Genomic DNA, 15911 nt, shown 5'->3' with positions numbered 1-15911 from the left:
CTAAATATCTGCCATTCCATTTTAAAAGTCGACTGTTTTTGTTGCGTAGATGAATAGCTTAACTTTCCCAGATTATGTTCTAACAATCTCAAATTTTGTGCTTCTTCAGATTTTATGCATCTAGAACCGAACACTTATCGGGTAGAGGTTCACGCTCATGCGTCCAGGAGCTAGTCACTTTTTGTCCTTATTTAATCTTGTAGCGCTATGTAGATAGTGTGTTTATAATGACTTAGTGTCAGCCACTTCAATGAGTGCAGTGTTTGTAATGAAATTGGAGAAATGTGATTTTTCAAACAATTTTTTTCTCAAAATGACTTTTTACACATTTGGGAGAATTCTAACTGAAAAAGTAATGAGCCGATCGTTATGAAACTTGGAGGTATGATTTTTTTATAAACTTTTGCATACTTAGTGAAAAAAATGGTAAAAACTGAAATATTTTCTTTCGACGACTGCAAAGCTTCATATTGCTAGAAAATAAATTAGTAATGTAAAATTAAAGCTTTTTGATTTCAGATAAAAATTGGAGCCACTACGCGTCCAGCAATTGGAACATTCTAGTTACGACCTTGAGTTAACTAATGTTATTGCTATTTTTGGCCAAAAGTATTTAAACAACTTGCCAAAAACTGTTCAAAATATAACTAACATAATTATAAAATTTGTTAGAAATCCAATTGATTCTTCTCACTTAAGAAAATTCCAAAAAAATACCTGAAAATAAGCTTTATAATATAAACCATATTAAGGAGAAAAGCATCGATGTATGACAATTGATTATAAAATACATATAAACGTTACAGGCGACATATTTTAACAGCTACTTAAATTCGGTTGTCATATAACAAGAATATTACATGGCCATTATCTTAACCCTCTGTTTTAGTGATTAAATTTAACTGTGTGCAATACCTTTTGCAAAGGAATAATAAAACAAAGAAAGGAGATTCTTTTGGAAACTTGCGACACCAAAGTACATTACCTGCCTTTACTTAAGAAATGATACCTCCAACGATTATTAAGACGTGATCAGAATTTAAAAGCCTTTGCTTGTTTGGAATTCATAAATAATAATTATGGATAATATGAGAGACCATATCTTTTACAGCTTTGAATATACTTTTTTCGTGTTCCAAGCCTTGTCATATATAGTACGATTACGCGAAGAAGATATATTTATTTATAGGCCTGTGTAATTTATTCGATTTTCCAGGATTTTCCACGTCTTTTCCTTTTTCAAGGCTGTCGCAAAGATAAAAACGGCTATTCATTTTGAGATCCGTCCAGGTGGTCCAATCATAATTCATTCCATAATTGAAGTCGCCAGTAATATCGTCTGAATACCAATGATGCAAGCATCATAATTCCTGCAAAAAAAATGACGGTTGCTGTTAACATCAAAGAATGCTTTCATTGGAAGCCGCCGCTGTATTCATTTCTTATTACCTTGATGATATGATGTTCTGACCTTTATATAATAATAATCCGATCTTCACTATGGGTCATGTAATAAATACGGAAAGTGGGTGAACTTTTCAGTAAAGGAGATATCAATTGCTAGCGTAGAAAATACCAATGAGTTAGGATAGGATACTGAATGATTATTCCTTTCGAATGATACGCCATTCTATCAAAACTATGTTACTAAAGGCGGATGATTCTCTTAAACTTGACGTACAATAATTTGTATGGTTTTCTAATTCTTGCCCTACGGCGATAGTATACTTTTGCTAGTTAGGTTCAAGTTTTTTTCAGTTTTGTTTTGTATCTAGCAAGTAGGGATATCACCTACCATGGAAAATTACTAGATTGGCTGAGTAGCGTATCCTTCGTTAAGTCTTCCCCATAATATTATGTTGATATTTGATCTGACTTTCTAACTTGTGTGAGGTGTGGTGGCGTCCCACTTTTTAAGGTTTTGTGTGAAACAAAACCTTATTAGAATCGAGACGGTGTCTGTCTGTCCGTCTGTCCGTCTGTCTGTCTGTCTGTCTGTCTGTCTGTCTGTCTGTCTGTCTGTCTGTCTGTCACACCCGATTTATTCGGAAACGGCTAGACCGATTGTCACGAAAATTGGTGAGAGTATGTAATCTGGTGATCCCTTTACATGCAGTAAGTGGCGCCATCTTGTGTTAAGTTTAAGGGGGGGCTCCCCATACATATGAATGGAGGGTGCAAATTTTTTTTTCACAGAATGTAGCCATGTAGGGTATCAAATGAAAGGTCTCAATTAATACTTTTCGAATCTGGTTCAATATTTGATATTAGATGAAACATAGGGGAGTGAGGGTTCAAAATATGACCCACAAAAAGTGTAACAGGTCTCGTTCTCAGAACCTATCCAACCGAAAAATCTGAAAAAAATCACACTGGTGCATCTCTACGAAATCTAGGCCTCAAAATATATCCGGTTCCGATGTCTGCACAAATAAAGTTAATAATAGTATATTTCCACATTTTAGAAATTTACCCGGTACCCCCCCTTATGTTCATCCCAGAAGTACAAAATGGCATGCGTATAATGAAGAACATAATGCACAGTTTGGTCAAGTTTGAAAAAAATCCAACTATTATTAACAAAGTTATAGGGGTTGAAACTTTACAATTTTTTGTGAATTTCGTGCACTCTACAACCTGCATGACGTCATCATCACATATCAATTCGTCAATACCACTACGAAATGAGTTCTTATGAATTGGGCCCCAGAGAATTATTTTGTTTTAGTTTTTTAGTTATTTGTCAGCCAGACATGTGTGTATGTAGGTACATCATAGATGCGTGCTAATGAACTTTGCGGGTAGTGCCTAATTCAAATAGATATAAGAAGTAAATCGGAAATATGGGTACGATCAATTTATATACGTGCATATATGTGTACAGTATTCGGTAATAGGCAGTTTGTTTGTTTAGGGTGAGCGTGATATCTATGGCTGTAATATGTACGTATGTCTCGTAGTTTGGAAAAATATGAAGGATTATGTTGGATTTGTAGCTATATACGGACAGAAAAATGTGCGTTGGAGTTTCTCACATAAGATGAACACAAAACCTTTATACCCGAAGCACGAGCTTCCGGTATTCCGACTTGTTTTGATTTGTGGTTGGATACCAGTCGACTCGGCTGTGAATAAGTACTTGAGAACTTTGGGTACTGTAATCCTGTAGTGTAGCGTTACAGTCTTGAATGAAGTGCTCTAACACACTTCCAGGTCCTGATTCATTTGGATTGTTGGGCCATTATTATTATTAAAACCTCATTAAAATCGGTTTACTGTTTGTCTGTCTATCTGTCACACGCATTTTTCTCACGTGCGGTGGATTACATTGCCGCACGTAAAATTTAACGGAGAGCACTACCGATTTTTTTCAGTGAATGAAGCCATGGTGGTATCAAGTTAACTGTCTCGATAAGCACTTTTCACTTCTAAGAGATCTAATGTCAGTATTACCGGGAGTTGATTATCGGGATCATATGCACTATGACCTATATATAAATGGAACCATCGTGTTCCCAAATATTCTTACTCAAAATATGACCAGAATCTTTCATTCCTGAAGCGCCGAGCTTTCGATTCCCGGCTTGTTAATCATTGTTCATAAATCAAAAGCAAGTCGGAAACCGGAAGTTAGGAGCTTCAATCATGGAAGATTTTGTGGATTTCATAAGAACGTAAGTTCGTAGTGAATATTCATTTAGTACATCTCACTATTCACTTTAAAGTGTTTTGGCCCTTTATAACTTCGTATTGTAACTTTTACAATTGAGCTAAATTTACAAAATGTGATGATATACCATTATTAACTTTATTTGAGTAGATATTCAGATGATATTTTGATGTCAACTAACTCAACCGAAGTAGTTCGAATGTGTATGTTGCCGTGGACTTAGAGGATGAAGAAGTTGTTGCAATTGATGTGTTGGCAACGTTGGACCCCGTTGTGGACGTGACCTATATCGATATCTTCATATAGGATAAACCAATTGCGTACCTCCCTTTCCTTATCTGATTTCTGCCATTAGATTCTCGCCGCCAATGTAGGTGCGGCACAAGAGAATCGTCTGCTGTAAAGAAAGATGTTGATGCGAAGCTACTTCCTATGCCAAGCTTAGTTCATTAGCAAGCAGAGAATTTGAATTTATAATTTGAAAATTCACCGGATTTCTTTCAATAGTGTTAGTTGATTTACAAAAAATAGAGGCCTCTGTAATGCGGTCAAAACTACACTCGGTTGATGGAAACTACCTGTCAAATTAATATGCCCTAGTAAAGTCCACAAAATCCATTCGAGTTAATCGGCCGAATTGAGTAACAGTGGGTGACCAGGAAAGGGATACCTCCATTTTTTAGAAAGTAAATTAACCATTTAAGGTAGATATATTAGGCGAAATAATGAAAAATGACTATTGTACGTGATCCCACAAAAAATCTGATCCACTTGTAAGCCTTAGTACATTGTTCTTTTCACAATAATGATTCCAGTGCAGTGTACATCAATTTGTGGTTCCTCTGTTGATTATCAATTCAATAATTCCAGTCGTCTCTATCTAACTGTGTGATGGGTGATTTGTATGTCAAAGATGTGATGGGGAAACACGGCGACCGTAATGATGATGGTGGAATGTTTATGGATTTCTGCAGTTTTCACTGCCTGATGTCACACTGTTCCAGCACTGGGTAAGGCCAGTTCACTTTCAACTGACCGACGAGGAGTCAGGTTTACAACTTCGCGAGCAGCAATGGATTTAGTAGTTGTTTCTAGATATACGAGCGGCTGACAGCGGTCTTAAAAGGCATCATCATCGCTCGCTCTCAATGGATTGGGAAACTTTGGCCTTCCAAGTTCATTGCCGACGACTTATGTGAACCAGCTGTCGCTTGAAGGTCGGGAAGCTATCTTATTGATCGACAATCACTACCTTGGCGAGCTTCATGCGCTCGAGCCCCAATACCGTGGAAGTCCCGAGCAGTTCAACATAGTGCGCGTCAGTCAGAGAGAGGCTGCCGCAGATAGAAATGATTTCAGAACAATATACCGCATTACAAAAAGATTTGCTTATGGTCGCAAACCTTTTCATGGTCTTATCATCATCGACGGCGCAAGAACCGGTATCCGGTCTAGGCCTACATTAATAAGGAACTAAAGACATCCCGGTTTTGCTAAGAGGTCCACCAATTCGATATCCCTAAAATCTGTCTGACGTCCTGACCTACGCCATCGTTCCATCTCAGGCAGGGTCTGCCTCCTCTTCTTTTTCTACCATTGATATTGAACTTATAGACTTTCCAGGCTGAATCATCCTCATCCATACGGATTAAATGACCCGCCCACCGTAACCTGTTGAACCGGATTTCATTCACAACGAGACGGTCATGGTATCGCTCATAAACTTCGTCGTTATTAGGCTATGGAATCGTCCATCCTCACATAGGAGGCCAAAAATTCTTTGGAAGATTCTTCGCTCGAACGCGGCCAATAGTTCGCAATTTTTCTTTGCCAAGAACCCAAGTCTCCAAGGAATACATAAGGATTGGTAGAATCAGTTTCTTGTACAATAAGAGCTTTGACCCTATGGTGAGACTTTTCGAGCGGAACAGTCTTTGTAAGCTGAAATATGCTCTCTTGGCTGACAACAACCGTGCGCAGATTTCATCATCGTAGCTGTTATCGGTTGTGATTTTCGACCCTAGATAGGAGAAATTGTCAACGGTCTCAAAGTTGTATTCCCCTATCTTTATTCCTCCCGTTTGACCAGTGCGGTTTGATGTTGTTGGTTGGTTGGATCTTGGCGTTGACGTTGCCACCGTATACTTTGTCTTGCCTTCATTGATGTGTAGCCCAAGATCTCGCGTCAATTGCCGCCTGTTCGATTTGGATGAAGGCAGTTTGTACTTCTCGGGTCGTTCTTTCCATGATGTCGATGTCCTCAGCATAGGCCAGTAGTTGGGCGAACTTAAAGAGGATAGTACCTTTTGCATTTACCTCAGCATCGCGGATCACTTTCTCAAGAGGCAGGTTAAATAGGACGCATGATAGGGCATCCCCTTGTCGTAGACCGTTGTTGATGTGGAATGGTCTTGAGAGTGATCCTGCTGCTTTTATCGGGCCTTGCACATTGGTCAGGGTCAGCCTAGTCAGTCTTATCAATTTCTTTGGGATATCGAATTCTCTCATGGCCGTGTACAGTTTCACCCTGGCTATGCTATCATACGCAGTTTTAATGTCGATGAGGATATGGTGCAACCGATGTCCATATTTCAACAGTTTTGCCATCGCTTGCCGCACAGAGAAAATCTGATCTGTTGCTGATTTGCCTGGGGTGAAGCCTCTTTGGTATGGGTCAGTAATATTCTGAGCGTATGGGGCTATTCGGCCTGCACTTCGTCTTGCCTTCATTAATGTGCAGCCCAAGATCTCGCGCCGCTTGCTCGATCTGGATGGAGGTAGACTGTACATCTCGGGTTGTTCTTCCCATGACGTTAATATCGTCAGTGTATGCCAGTAGTTGGGTGGACTTGGAGAGGATGGTGCCTCTCGCATTTACATCCGCATCGCGAATTACTTTCTCTAGGGCCAGATTAAGGAGAACGCATGATAAGGCCTTCCTTGTCGTAGATCGTTGTTTATGTCGGATGGTCTTGAGAGTGATCCTGCTACTTTTATCTGGCCTCGCACATTGGTCAGGGTCAGCCTGGTCAGTCTTGTCAATTTGGTTGGCATAGCAAATTTTCTCATGGCCGTATACAGTTTTACCCTATATATGCTGTCATAGGCGGCTTCTTTGGTAAACTTCAGATCAAATTAGTAGTCAGAAACGAAGTGGTCAAGTGTTTTTAACAAGGAGTGTCATGAAGACATCTTTTCCGCAAGAGGAGGTAGTTTTCTCAGGGAAAATTCACGGGCTTGCAGTACTTCGCCGTCAATTTCCACCAAACGATCCATTCCTGGTTTGAGCTCAACTCCTCAGCGGATTAAATGATCGTTCAAGTTAATCAGAGCCTCCTTCTAGCTGTCTTATAAATAGCCACGTGCAAGGAACCCATCTGTTTTTTTTTTTGGAAGAATAAGAGCGCACCAGAAGGTCCTGTGAATTTGGGGCGCAACATCAACTGCGTCCCTGCGATATCGCGAGGGAAATTCGTCCACCCTTCGAGGATTTTGAGTGATGTCTTCCGAATTCAGACATACCGGTTTGTATCATATTGAAGATCGGTCTTCTTTCACGATAATACTGTAAATAAATATGCTATTAAAGGCGCTTACTTTATTCTTGCTAGAGGCTTTGCAGGTGTTGCCGCATTTTGATCTATTTGATGTAAGCATTGATTGGATGCAGAACGCTTGCCCTTGTCAAGCTTTCCAGTGATTCTGGTAAAAATTATTAATCTACATTAACATTATCATTGAAAAATTCAAAGCGACACGATATTTAATTTTGTGTTAGTTTCTAGGAAAAAAGGAGAATATTTTAAATTGAAATTTAAACTGATTATATCGAATTGATCTGTGAGAAAATGTGGAGGAAAATAGACGGTCGAAATAGCCAGATGTAGGTCAAATGTCGACGAAAACCCGGTTGTTTAGTAGAGACGTTTTGTGGCAGTACTCAGGAAGTCAACCTCCTGGTTAGGCTTTGAGGTTGCGAGAAAAGAGAGCATTGCTCATTCGGTTAGAAATTCTATGCCCAAATTTTTCATTAAAAAATAAGAGAAACGACAAGAATGCTTAAAATGCCTAAGAAGTGCCAATCATTATATCAATACATTGAACTACATCCGCATCTGGATTTGCGTCCCACATGTCTTTCATGATTTCTTTGCATGTGATTAATAATATTTAGCGCCAACAGTAGCTGCAGTAAATACAAACCCACCAACATTTCATTAATCATAATTTGTCACCGTTGAATTCTTCTCATTGACATAAAGCATTTGAAATTTTGTTGCAATGTGACAGGAGTCATGTTTTTAACATAAGGTGATTAATGGCAAGCATTCTTGTTGAAAAGCAAAGAACATGAGTTAATTTTTCAACTGCACCCAAAGAGGAGAGAGAAATAAAACAACAATCAAGAACTTCACACTCAACCATCAATTAATCATCAAAATCGACTTTTCGGCTCGGTGATTCGCATCGCCGTAGAGTCAGCAAAAAGGATTAAATTTGAACTTGCGTCACCATCATCAATCCAAAGAACAATTACATTTTTCTAGTATTACAACAACGACTGAGGGTTGCTAAGAATATATGTAAATAGAGGTTTCGTATACCTTTTTTCACTCCCCGTAAATATGTTAGGCAGTAGCGTAATTGAAACTTGAAAATCATTAATTTATTTTTCCTGAAATGTAGGCTTGCGTAATTGTGGGGAAGGATACCCTTCGGATCATGATTTAATCTGGATCGAGGAAAAAAGATTATTTGATTTACTTAGTTCATTTGATTTCGAAGAAGAAGTTTGTTTAGTTTCCTATATCATATTCTACACATATGTATAAGGGAACCAACGATGAAAACTAATGTATGTACATGCTCGTTAATTTTTTTTGAAAACTTGCAAATTCTGTTAGGTTTAAAGTGAAAATAAAACATTTGATCATTTGACAATCGGAACTGGCGGCGCTATTGTCCAAGTAAAAGGATTCTCAGGCGCAAAACTTCAGCGAGCCACAAAACTCGAACCCTTATGATAGGGCACGTTCCGATAATTCAGAGGCACATAATAAATAAATTTTCATTTGTAATCAACTCACACCCCAAACACTGATACTGCTGAAAAAATACAATACATTTAAAATGTAAAGATACCAACCAAAATAATTAAAATCGAAACGAATACCTAGAAAAGTAAAGTAGATAAATGACTTGTTCCTGTTCTCCCTCATCGTGCTCCGTCATGGAGTCATGTCATGGCACCTTAATGACATGCAGTCGGAGCGATTGCGGTAAAAGGAAAGGAAACAATTGTTCATTTATATCAAGACACCTAAGTAAGGTGGAATAGTGTAGAAATACAAGATGGATATAAAAAATTGTATTTCTAATGTAATCATTCGCTTTCCATGTGTACGACGGACGATTAATTCTTCATGGGTACGCTTTAATGATTTTCAAGCAGCCCCGATTATAGTATTTATAGCAATGGAACTCATCATTGTTACAAGATTTTTCACTTAACATTGAATCTTTGACTTCTTTGTTATTATTGTTTTGCGATCGGCGAAACGTGAATATCGTTTCGAAATTATAAAATTTGTACAAACTTAAATTAGGTAGATAAATACATGCCTATCAGCGCAATAGGTGGACTTGTTTATGCAATTTTATCTTATATTCATTTAACAGATTTCTACATGTGGGAAGGTATAAGTTTGAAACTTCATTTCCTGCAGGGTAAATTTACGTTTGTCTGCTACCTACAGAAAAGAAATAAGTAATTGACTTCTTAACTGTTTTTGGCAAAAACCAAACATCAAAATATCTAATTATAAAAATTATATAATGCCTCAAACGTAAGAATTTCAAGAAGATGTTTTATAAACTATCACTGGAATTCATAATTTTCCCAACGAAATTCATGCTTTTCCTCAAGCAGTTCCTAATTTAACAATCTATTTTGTAATTTCTGTAAGTTAACGTGAAGTCATTGCTGAACTTTTAAGAAAAGAAATATATAGATTATTACTATCCAATTTTGTCGTTTGTAACATGATGCGGAATATTTGATTCAAATAATTTTTAAAGATTTCTAGCATAAAACGGCCTTCTATTAAAGGTAAGCCACGCAATAGGAAACAAGCCAGGAAACTAGAAGCTGGATGCGTCAGGTATGAGAGGTTTTGCTTATTTCTTTTATAAAAACATTTGGATCGACATTTGTCTTATTACACAAAACCTTAATTAGGTTGTTTACTGATTAATTGATTAAAGATGGGTTAGGTATCAAAGGATACAAATTTAATTTGCAAGACAAGAATTTCGTATTTAAATTGTTACTAGCTGCTTTTGGCACATTTATTGGAAACTTTTGTTAACTTTAATTAACAATAAAAGTTCAATTTTGATACAACGTCCCCTTTTCAAGGAATTGCTTGGGAAATAGCGATTTTTGAGCGGAGAATTCTATTTGCAAAATATATGAATATGTTTGGGGAAAATTTGAATTTGGTTGAGCAAATTACGAGCTTCACTAAAATAAACTGTACTAGCCCCAATAAATCAATAATAATAATTTTAGGAAAACGTCTGTCACACTGATGACAACATAGCATATTTAAAATGAGCTGACGGCATCTGAATTTTCACCTTTTTATGGCCCAAGGAAATTTAGAGGAAAGGCAATATCTCCCGAGATATCAGCTTTAAGTAAAATAATTTCTGTTGCAATTCACCTTTTACTAAGGTTAGTACAGACAAATTTGGAACATGTTTTGATTTTCCCTGGCTGATTTAGAACAGATCATCCTTCGCGGAAGGATCTAGAACTGAGCCAGTTCCTTTAATATCTATTGTAAACAGAGTGATTTTTTTGCTTCGAAGCTTTCTGCTTACGCTTCCGTAAGAATATGATTGCTGTCAGTTTAAATTTGGAAGAAACAAAAGAAAATCAGCTACAATTGAAATGACAGAGCTTTTAACCAATCAAAACTTTGGAAACTTTACTCTTAACGCTGGATATTGTTCTTAAAAGATGCCTCATACTAAAACACTTTCAAATGATGTAAAGGAACTAATAATAAATCTGAGTGAAATTATGCGGTGTTTCCAACGATTAATTATTTAAAATAATAAAAACTTGTTGTTTCTTTTTCGTTGGTGTGAATATTTATTCTTGCTAACAAGTTCAACTTGTTAGCACTGATGAAGGGAACAAGTGGCTCCCGAAATATCGGTATTTGCAAGAATAAACACTCACACCAATGAAAAAGAAAGTTTTTAATGTTTCTAATAATAAATGCAAAGGGAAACGGCAACACTTTTTAAGAAAGTCTACACAAATTGGAAGGGAGTGAGGACAGTAAAGCATTTAGAAAGAGGTGAACGCCCATCTAAATTACGATACCAATGTGGAGATCCTTGGTTGATGTTGTGAGAGAAAATCCACCTAAAAATAGTACTCATATCCAAAAAGAAGCTGCATACAACATTGAAATACCAATATCAGCTGCTCAGCATCTTTTGCAGTCATGAAACTATTGATTTTTGCTAATATTGCCTAATTATAATAACTTTTAGAAAAAAGAAACCTTGGACATCAAAGAAAAATATAACATATAGATTAAAAATTGCGGAAAAGCACAAAGATTAGTCAATCGCTAATGGGATCGTATTTTGTGGAGTGACGAAACTAAATTGAATAAGTTTGATACTGCCCAGAAACAATCTCAGGCACCAAGTACCAATGCACCAAGGCATGTGGGTGCATGCCCCAAGGCATGTGGGTGGAAGCTTAATGGTCTGGGGTAATAATTACGTTTGTTTGGAATTAGCCCCAAAAAATGTATTATAGGGTGCTTTTCTCGTGATGGTATCGGTTCATTGATCCAAGTTGAAGGAACTCTGAAATCACCAACATGACGACACTTTGGCAAAACACAGCTCAAGGTAAGACAAGAAAAAAAAGGGCTTTTTTCAACGGGATAACGATCCTAAGTTCAAAGATCCAAGTTTGTTCAGAACTGATTAAATGACAACCAAGTTACAAAAATGTGTCCGGATAGCTGAGTGCTTAGAGCACAAAGCTATCGTACTTAAGGTCACGGTTCAAATCTCACTGGTGGCAGTGGGATTTGTATCGCGATTTGACATCGGATACCAGTCGACTCATATGAATGAGTACCTGAGTCAAATCAAGATAATAATCTCGGGCGAGCGCAATGCTGACCACATTGCCTCCTAGTGTGCCGTTACGGTCTTGAATGAAGCGCTCTAACACATTTCAAGGCCCTGATCCAATATGAATCGTTGCGCGAACGATTATTGTTATTAAGTTACAAAAATAACGTGACTTTCTCAAAGTCCTAACCTCAATCCGATTGATTATCTTTCTGAAGAGTTAGACCAACGTATTCGAACTCAAAACTTTTCTAAAACAGCTGAACTCATAGAAACAGCTCCTCATAGAAAAGCATGACTCGCAATTCCAATAGATGTAATAATTAACTTAGTTGAATCTATGCCGACTGATATGGAGCAGTAATAATGGCTAAAGGCTTTTCAACAAGATGCTAGAAAAATTACTCCTTTTTTTAAGGTTTTGTGTAAAACAAAACCTTATTAAAATCAGTTTACTGTCTTTCTGTCCGTCTGTCTGTCGGTCACACGCATTTTTCTCCGAGACGGTTATAGCGATTAACATCAAATTCGGTAGAAAGGCGGGAACTATGAACGCTCACGCATACAGTGAGTTACATGCTTTTATGTGAAATTTAAGGGCGGGTCCCAATACATGCAACCGGGGGTGTATCAAGACATCAAGACATTTATTGGACAGTGCGGGGGTCGCAAGTGATAATTTCTTTAACGGGCTCATTCTGAGAAACTACCTAACCGAAATATCTTCCATACCGGTAACCTTTTAAATACAGTTAATAATAGGATATTGTTATAATTTTTGGTTATTGGCTACAAAATCCCTCTTAAGTTCATCCTAGCACCACATAGACTTTAACACAGGGCATGATTCTACCAAGTTTGGTGGAAATCTCACTATTACTAACAAAGCTATAATATGTTAAATATGTCGCTTCTTTGCAAATTCAAGATTATGAATGTCAATATCACCCGAAAGTGGATACTTTCACATAATATATGCATATATTACGTGCTACACACTAATGCGGCAAATACACAAAAGCTTTGATACCTTTGATAGCTTCCGGTTTGCCGACTTGTTTCGCATTAATATTGTCGTAAACTACTTTTAAGACAACAGCTTCCAAGTTCTTGAGGGGTTGAAAAGTTGAACTCTTTAGTATTTTAACGGAGAGTTTTTTGTTTCTGTTTTTCATAACAGTCATGTTTAATTGAAATAGGATAGAATACAGCCCCAAACTAAAAAGAAGTATTTAAAAAAGCGAAATTTAAAAAAATTTGCAAGTCTTTCTGATTCACATGTAAGCTTCCAACGTTTTGAACACTACTGCATATGTATTTTTTAGGGTCTTGTGACAAGACGGAATTTTATAAAAATCAGGTTATTGTATCTTTGACCACCTTCCGTTAATTCAAAAAATTGGCTGACGGTTTTGTCCTGGAAAGAGGTGAGGCAATTCAGCAGACGCTGCCTACTCGAAAGTGACGACAGATGCTAATCGATGTATTTATACATAATTACAAGCAGGGCATGAGTGAGAATTATATTGAAGTGAAATCCGTCGTATATCCAGACCTAAGCAAAGTCGAGGTAGAGGTACGTCCTCCAAGATGTTTCAGAGGTTAGCATGTGGTCCACGATATTCTCGGGTGTCAACAGCGCTACCACATCAATTTCCGCTTCTGTTCGGTGTGCGGCGAACCTCGGACAGTTATAAACAACATGTTCTACTCATATCGCATGTCGAGCAATACAAGAAGTTGTCACGTCCAAAGCGGTAAAGATATGCGCGATACCCTCGATGTCAACTTAGGAATTGAGCTGGGTCGTAGCTAACCATTTCATGACGTTGGTTAATTCACTTTACGGTATCTAAGATAATTCTGTGTCCAGTGTCCTTTCGAGTGAATTGTTCCATCTCTTTTGCCACTTCAGCATTGCTTAAGTTTGTGTCAATTATCGATAGGTATGGAACTCGCGGACTGTATGTGTAGGTTCATAGAGATGTCGACCCTCATTTGCCTGCTTTCATACATGCTGCTTCGTCCGATATCTGCAATGCACGACTTTTTTTCGTATTTGCTTTATGTTCCATTGCTAAAGCCCAGACAGGAGCTGCTTAAAGAAAAATCAAGCTAACAACTCTCAAGATAAGGAGGCGACGGCATTGTCTTGGGTCGCCTATTCGACAAAATTTCAAAAGAATGATATGTTCGACCGATTTGGTCTGTATCGACGTTTGGTCTGCATCGACGTTTGCTTCTTTCGTTTGGGTTTTTGTTTTGACTAAAATATCGAAAAAAGCGACCTAATGTCAACAAATTTTGGAAATTCAAGTTGGAGCTAAAATGGCAGGCGATTATTTTGATAAAAAATTATTAAAATCTATTCAGCAGTTCTTGAGAGGTGGGCGAAGTTTTGAAGAATGTGTCTTCAAGCTAAACGGGTCCAAAGTTTCAGAAAATGTTTGGGATCATTCAGAATATAAAAACTTATTAAGTTTAAATGCAGTCTTTTAAACACATTTGTGGAAAATGGAGAAAAAATAATCAACCCGATCGAATAATCAACGCCTGAATGATTTCAAAAAGTGTCACAAATATCATTCATATGAGGAATGTGGCGTTTTGTGTCTTCTAGTTAACGGTGACTTGTATGAAATCTCCTAATTTGCCTCCACAAATAAAAATTTAAAAAATTTTTTTGAGTTTCGGTTTGAAAATTTTATGGGATGGTTTTTTCTGCCTATAGTCTAGCGAATTAGTATATAGAATTTTGAAAACAAATCTACTGGCTCTGAAAAGTCCCCTTAATTTCCCAAATTGCCTCCTTTGTTAAAACTCCGATCTCCTTAATATCATGCACCACATAGTTACTCCCATGTCATCTGTGAAAAGATCGATTCTTGTCGAGCTCTGCAGGTTGTCCGACGTGCTTTAGGTCCATCGTCCGAATTTGTCTGACTTAGACGGCCATTCCTACTGGTTCGAAATTTGGCGGGAAGGTGGGAAATATGAATCTACACGCATGCAGTGACTAACATCGTTCTACGTTAATTTAAGGGGGTATACATGCAAAAGGGGGTTTACATTTTTTTCACCGAATATATGTAGGGTTTCAAACGAATTGTGTTGAACTGGCGTTGGTTCTAGTATTTGATGCAAGTGGTGAAATCTGAAAAAATAACGAAGCTGCCACTATACGGTGCCTAGGTCTTAAAATACTCTCCAAACCGATACTAGTTAAAATAAAGTTTTTAATAGTTTATTATTATATTTTTTTTTAGAAAATGCCTGGAAGCCTATTTATCCTAATGCCTATCTTTGCATAACGACCCTTAATATAACGATTTCCTCTATGTAAAAAATTCTTCAAAACCCCCTGGGACTTCCGGTAAGAATTAATATGAAATACGAAGTGAGCAAAATTGAAATTTAAACACTGTTTTGAAAGAGGGGGTACAAGGAGTTGTATGTGTTTTGTTTCTTTTACAAGTATACAGCAACAAATCGATTCATATCCGAAAAAGTCTTTTTCGGATGCACTCTAGGAGACACTCTGCTCATCTTAAAGAAAACAAGGCATTTTAGCGTGTGGAGTATGCCACGGTTCACAAACTAAAATTATTCAAAAGTTGAAAGGCAAATTTTTTCCCCGCTTTTTTCCCCTCTTTAGGTTTCCGGATGTTTCAAGAGGTTAGAGCGTCGGGCTGTCGTAGCGGAAGGTGGCAGTGGCGGAGAGATTTGCTAGCATGGCTGCATGTTGGATATCAGTTCAGCCAGTTTTGAATGAGAACTTGAGTCAAATCAGGGTAAGAATCTCGGGCGAGTGCAATGCTGACCACATGCAGTGTACTATAGTGTACGTCTTACACATCTTGAATGAAGTGTCTTAACATACTCCAAGATCCTGATGCAATTAGATTATTGCACCAACGATTATTATTATTATTTTTTGCTTTCTTTAATGTATAAAAACAAATAGGCCCGATTAATCGCAATTATCCTAGAAATATGCTCCGAATAAGTCGTGAAAATTTGTGTTCGCACACAATTTTTAACATGCAATTTGGAGAAAAATGCACTAAAAAAT

This window comes from Hermetia illucens, chromosome 1 (genome assembly GCF_905115235.1).
Source record: "Hermetia illucens chromosome 1, iHerIll2.2.curated.20191125, whole genome shotgun sequence".
Lineage (NCBI taxonomy): Eukaryota > Metazoa > Arthropoda > Insecta > Diptera > Stratiomyidae > Hermetia > Hermetia illucens.
Note: the sequence above shows the minus strand (reverse complement) of the source record.